Genomic DNA, 7,500 nt, shown 5'->3' with positions numbered 1-7,500 from the left:
GTAATTGCTTGCCTCTAGTCTTGATCCACTTTTGAAGATAGGGGTTATATAAGCTAATTTATGTTTAACATATATTTCACTCATATCTACACTTTGTCTTAGCAGTATTGAAGGCGGCTTCGCGGTAGTGTTTGCAGTTTTTTTTAACAAAATCGCTGGAACTCCATCTGGTCTGGCTGCCGATCCATTTTTAATATCGTTTATAGCCGTGACAATATCTGCTTCATTAATATCTATATCCGTTAGATATTCAACATTTTCTTCTCTCATTTCTGTTTCATTATTCTCATTCGCAATTCTTGGTGTGAACTCACTCTTATATTTTTCTGCTAATATGTTGCATATTTCCTTTTTTTCATTCGTTAGCCGTCCTTCAATTCTTAGAGGGCCTATTTCTAATTTCCCTTTATTCATCTTTTTTGCATAGGAGTAAAGTACTTTGGGGTTTCTTTCTATATTTTGAAGTGTCCTTTCTTCTAAGTCCCTTTTTTTCATTTTCTTTTGACTGTATAATCTTTTGTTCTGCATTTTCTATCTTACATTTTATTTCCCTCATTTTCCACATATATTTTTCCTTTGCAAGATTTTTCTTCCACTTTCTAATTTTCTGAAATAAGATCCTTCTGTCTCTTGGTATGCACGTCTTTTTTTTTTTTTTTTTTTTTTTTTTCGGTACATATTTTTCAACAATTTTCTCCAGTATTTTGTAGAGTATGTCCGTATTTGCCTGTATATTATCACTTACAAATACATTTTTCCTTTCTTTATTCAGTTCTTCATTTATTTCTGACCATTTTATATTCTTACTGTAAAAATTATATTTTCCATATCGTTCCCAAAGTTTTGTGCTTTTATTAATTCTGCGATCACTTGCTTTGGAATGGACTATCAATTCTATGACATTGTGGTCTGAAATTCCCGTGTTATACACTATTATTTCTTTAACATAATTCACCTCATTCACAAATACTAGATCTAGGACATTTTCCTTTCTTGTTGGAATGTGGTTTATATGTTGCATATTATGTTCTAATAGCATATCTTGAAGCTTTTCAAATTGCCTCTTATCTTTTGCTCTACTATTACTCTCTTTTTTATATGTATACATACAACCACTTTCTTCTATCCGTTCTTTCCAATCCACGAAAGGAAAGTTAAAATCTCCAGATAGGAGTATATTCCAGTCTTTATGGTTTCTACATATATCATCTATTTTTTCTATTATTATGTCAAACTCCTTAGTGTTTGGGGGTCTGTAAACTACAATATTCACTAGTTTTTCAAATTCAAATTCTACCGCAATCAATTCACATTCTGTGTTGCTGTATTTTTCACAGACTTTTCCTTGATTTATGTCTCTTCCATATATTGCGGTTCCCCCTTGATTCCTATTTTTTCTGTCTGACCTATAAGTTTGGAAACACTTTATCTGGTCATCACTGCCAGTCTCTTCGGAATACCATGTTTCACTTATATTTAATTTATCTATTTTTTCAATTTGGGTTAGTTCTTCTAAGAACTCTATTTTCCTTTTAGAGTTACTCGTGATTAAATCCTGTGCATTCATCACTATTATGGTTTGTGTTTCATCCCTATTATTTATTATTGGTAATAATATGGATTCTCCCATGCTTCCGTCCTGTTCTGATATGATGTTCTTTTCTTCATTTCCTGGAATTCTGCCATTAAAAAATCCAACTTTTCTATTATATTTGCTCTTCGCCTTCATATTTATTTTTGTGTGTATACCTGCAATTATCCCCATATCTGCACCAACCCCTGGCATTATAGATGCATTCTTTGTAGGTGGGCTCTAAATGTGCAGATTTGGGTTGAAAGGTTTCATATCTTGGGGCTCTTGGTTCATAGCTCGGTATATACACGGCCTGCTTTTTTGTTTCTTTTTTTTGAGAGAGAGATTCGGGGTACAAAGAAATTATAATGCCATAAGTTGTTTATGACTTTGGCTTTGGAGGGATTTCGAGAATCGTATTGGATATTATCCAAGTGTGAAGGTTTTTATTCTTATCAATCTAATTTCTAGTAAAATTTGACATTTCCTTAGAATCTGATTTGGAGACTTAGTCACATGGATACTTCATATTGCAAGTCTCTCTCTCTCTCTCTCTCTCTCTCTCTCTCTCTCTCTCTCTCTCTCTCTCTCTCTCTCTCTCTCAAATAAAACCAATAAAAGAATATCTAAAAAGATATTAACCTAGAAGATAATAATTGTATACGTACAGAAGATAGAAAACTCAACATCCTTTGATGCTCAATGAGAGAGTAAAGTTTAATAACATGAAATAGGTGTTTCCATTTTGGAAAACAAATTATCTTTTTTTTACCTTTGCTAATCTCTGTTCATCAAAAGTAATATGGTTGCCATTAACCTCCATCAATCATTGACTGATATAGATGATTGCATTGTTGCTGAACTATATTTTTCTTCTTCTTTAGCTAGGATGTTTCTCCTTTTTTTATTGGCTTTCTCTGGATCGATATTATTTTAAGAATTAATGTCATTAAAGTCGAAAGTAAAGACAAGATTTATTTTAGGTTACATGTTGCTCAGATACTATTGTTTGAGTAATATATCTAATTATCTTAGGAACAGTTGTAAATAAAGCTCTATATTAGAATATAATTTTATCAGATAATATTGCTAAAAATTTTAAATTTATATTTTCGATGTAATCAGTCCTGGAGTTAATAGAGAAAAGATTCCTTACTATTACTATAAGATATATCCTCGGCTCAAGCAAAATTAAAGATTTTAATTCACAGAAACTGTAAACTGCGTATGGGATATAGATTTTCACTTCATAATCTTTCTAGGATTCTTACAAACTTAATGAACCTTTTCAGAAGTAAACCTGGCAAATATTTTTAAAATTTCTTGAAAATTTCCCTTTGAAGATGGAAAACCTCTACTTGAATATGAGGAATAAGTGACCTAATTATGTTTGAGATAATAATTTTTGACGCCTTTGAAGTTATCAACAAGAACCGTCGATACCCTCATTTCACGAAGACGTCTCTTACTTCAATACAAGAATCTAATAAGACTTAACAACTCTCCCATCGTTACCCATCGAAAGCATAGATCTAGCAACGAAAAATAAACCTGATTATTTACCCTTATAAATAAGTCCTTACTATTAAATACTTCCCATGTCTTTACCGTGTTGCAAATTATCGTTGGTTTCCTTGAATGGGATTTGACCCAAATTACCTTATTATTATCGAAGTTAATGTGTCAGAACATACAGGATGGTTTATTTTACAACCTTCAACACTATTCCATTGTCAGTTAAAGAGGATCAGTGTTACGTAAATCATTTTCCATATACAGACGAAGGAAATGAAAGGGTCTTATATACTCTATATGCAACACAGATATTCTGAGTGACAAATATTTTATTTGTCACCTCAATCTCTTTTTTTCTGCAATAAATGGTTTGTTTAGCGACAGCTTATTATCAGTTTTGATTACATATTCAAGTCCTAAAGTGCTTAGAGTATAATAACAAAAGATATACAAAGAACCATATTCGAATGCAAGATGTAGGATATTTAATTAGATCCCATATCAGTACTAAGTATTTTATAATCATAATTAATAAATTAATTTTCTTTTTATTTACAACATAAATTACTATCAGGTAATTAGTGATATTATTTTGAATCTCTAATATCTGTAGATATTACATAATTTTGGTAATGTTCTTTCCGATTTGTTGTATAATTAGTCTCTGAGAGTGTATAATAAACATTAGTTTAACAAAGAAATCATACATAAATTACATGATAATAAATGTTAGTCCTGATCATAAAAACTTTTTATGAGATTCCTCGTCTGTTTTGATATTCGAAAAACACATTCTCTCTCTCTCTCTCCTCTCTCTCTCTCTCTCTCTCTCTCTCTCTCTCTCTCTCTCTCTCTCTCTCTCTCTCTCTCTCTCTCTCTCTCTCTCTCTCACGAATATCAGAGGATAAAAATTTCCAACATATTTCCAGTGTACCATCTTAATATGAACATCATCTGAGCCCTCTTTAAGTCGTAATGATGACAAATATCTGTCAACCAAGTCTCTTTTTATATATTATTCTTCTATGGAGATTTTTTGTGTATAAAATTCTTTATGCTCAAGAAATATATAGAATTAGGAAGTATATAGAATTAGAAACTTTTAATAACTTTTCCGTATCGATATATAACAGACATGATACATACTTTGCATAAACATTTCAGTCATGACTAAATCGTAATCAGTCGTGAAAGTGAGTAAAGTTTCGTATAATTTTGCATACTATTTTCTCAATATACCCCAATTAAATACAGATTTGAATTCTTATTTCTAATCGTTATGAATAATTTACATTATTGATTATTAGAAGACTTAGTTACTTACAAAAATAAATAAATTTTAAACACTTACCTCTTTCCTTTACGTCAGACTATTTAAAACCCTAAATCATTAGTTTAAGGAAGTGAAGGATCAGTCTATTGTGTAGTGTGACTCGATACACGAACCTATGTTTTGATTTCCATTATTTGAATTATAGGAAGTATTCCATGTGTCGGAAACATAATCTCTTGTTTAATGAAATCTAATTTCTATGAGCAATACAAAGGTTATTGCGTCCTAACTTTTCATTATAAGGATTTTTTTTTCTATCATTCAATTCATTACCCAAGGTAAGAAGAAAAGATTTTACTTCAATTATATATAAGCTATAACACAAAATTACCTTTGAAACGTCCTTCTTTCTCTTTTTTGTAAGAAAATTCATAGTTCCAGAAAATAAAAGATGAGTCGGTTATAGATAGAAGCCTTCTATATAAGGAACAGTATAAAATAAACTGGACACGTTCGTTCATTTATTTGATTTTTTGTAGTAAATATAAAGATAGATGAAAAATGTTAATCTTACGTATTACAGAGCTTTATAGTTGTCAAAAAAATATTCTATTTAAGTTACAAAGTAAAACCGAAGATAACTGAATTAAGGATTTCATACACCATCCCTGCGTCTTTTAATTGAATGTTTTAGTGTAAAGGTAAAGATAATATTTTTATTAGATAAAAACATGTGGTTTAGAGAATTTAACCTCAATTTAACTTGTAAAGGTCACCAATTCTTAGCAGCCATGTTGACTTAAGAACGCTAAATTATCGAGATGTTTTATGTATCAAAGTGTTGATATTTTTTAATGTATATTCTAAACTACTTTTAAGTATCGATAATGTTCCTTTCAGAAAGTAATCGTGAGTAAATCTAAAATCTCATTTTATAATAAAATCAGTATATCATAACATCTTCACATAAACCATTTCTTTAATATATCGTAAGCTCTGAATGAGTAAGCGTTGTTCTTGAATGGTAAAAGTACTGAAAATAAATCAGACTCTTCCTGTGAAGTGAAAAATCTGCTTAATGAAACAGTGTTGATTGTTGTCTGCGAGAGTTCTGGTTTTTTGTTCTTCGTTTCAGCCATTTTAAAAGGGAGAGGTCACAATCGCTTAAGTCATTAGGGAAAGCATTTGCACATATTAGGAAAAGGACACGAAAGAGAGTAAACGTGGGAGTGAAAGATTTCCAGGACTTAAATTTGCCTTATCAGAGCGTAAATATTTTGTGTTACTATGATGATATAATTTAAATTTCGTATATATATATATATATATATATATATATATATATATATATATATATATATATATATATATATATATATATATATATATATATATATATATATATATATATATATATAATATTGTTAAATATAAAGGATAAATGTAGTAAATGAAGCAATTTTTATCCAATGAAAACACCGATTAATACTTGTTGCTTTATTCCCAAAACAGCTTCTTTCCAGCAAAAAATAATCAAACTCTTCAGAGATATAAATAACAAAGTCTGGTGAACTGAAATTATAAGTATCAACGTTTGTCAACACCTCGTTTGCAATACTTAAATGGAATGAAGCCATGTTGAAAAAAAAGAAAAGAAAAATGGTGATTAATGGACAGGAAGAGACTAATCCTGATTAAAGGAACGAGATAGAAACGTTTTCACTGACATAAATAAAGCTGGAAGCATTAATGAATTTTCACTGCATTGCACAATGTATAATTGCATTAGCACGGGGTTCTTCTTCCATCTCTGTTTGGAACGGAAAGGCGAAAAGACTTGCGATGGTATCAGACTCGTCTTGTTCAGGGAAGTTAATTGAGAGCATTAAAGAATTTCTAATGTGTAATTATCATAGAGAATCTATAGCAGTTACGTGAATAGATAAGTGAATATGGTCATCCTCGTTATCATCAGAAGAAACAACAAAGATATTATTTTCATCATTTCTTCTTTTGGTAAGATAATGTTTTAGGAAGCACAATACATATAAGAGACACATATGATATTTCATGACTATTAGCTAATTTTTTTTTTCTTTGCTTTTCTTTTTTTCTTAATGTAGATGGCTATATTAAAATTGCCCCTAACCACTTTTCTAAGACTTTTTTATGTAGATAAAAATTATAAAATTGTAAATACCCATTTTTTTTCTACAAGGAGTCTTTTTCTGATATACTATGTAAAAATAATGAAGAAAACAAAAATGTTCATGCTAATGTCAGTGAGTAAATCCTCCTCTATACGATATTTGCCATTAAAATCCTAGAAGTTTTGTGAGGGAAAGCAAATCTGCGGGAATTTTGAACTGCAAGAGAGATACTTGTTTTATGGGTATGAAAAAATAAGTCTTAGATTCTGATGGAATGTTTAATCCATATTTATATTGATAAATTATCAATATTTGAAGATAAAAATATTTAAACCAACACTTTTCATGGAAGAGAGAATGAGCCAGAAAACATACTGAGAGCTATAGTTTAAAAAAAGGAAAATTTCCAAATCTAAATAAAATGGACACTTTGCCAGCGCCGCAACTTTTACAACAAAGAAAACTGATGATATAAGCCATCAAATTAAGCGCATTTTGGCACTAGTTTCATGCAAATCCCCCCCCCCCCCCCCAAAAAAAAAAAACATTATGGTCACAATAAAACTAAAAGACGTTTTTTCTACCTTTTCGTGACCTTGGCTTTCACATTTGACCCAATCACGACAAAAATCTAATCAAATTATCCTTGGATCATGGCCAATCATACCACCAGATTTTATGAGATTCGGTATATGAGTGTTTGAATTATTCGAATCACAAACACAAAGACATACAAACAATTAAATACACAAACAAAGGTGATGACATCTCTATATCATGTTTTATACCATAAGATAGACAATTCCTTAATGCACGTAGTTTCGCTCATATCGGAAAAAAAAATGAACACGTTATAGCAAAAATATTTTTTAGCTTTTCGTGACCTTGATTATGGCCTTTGACCCAAACCATTCCTAAAATCAAATCAAAATGTATATGGATCATGGCCAATAATTCCATATTTTTTTATGACACTCCGTCATTGAGTT

Source organism: Palaemon carinicauda, chromosome 23, assembly GCF_036898095.1.
Source record: "Palaemon carinicauda isolate YSFRI2023 chromosome 23, ASM3689809v2, whole genome shotgun sequence".
NCBI classification, from domain to species: Eukaryota; Metazoa; Arthropoda; class Malacostraca; order Decapoda; family Palaemonidae; genus Palaemon; species Palaemon carinicauda.
This window is presented reverse-complemented; position numbering follows the sequence as displayed.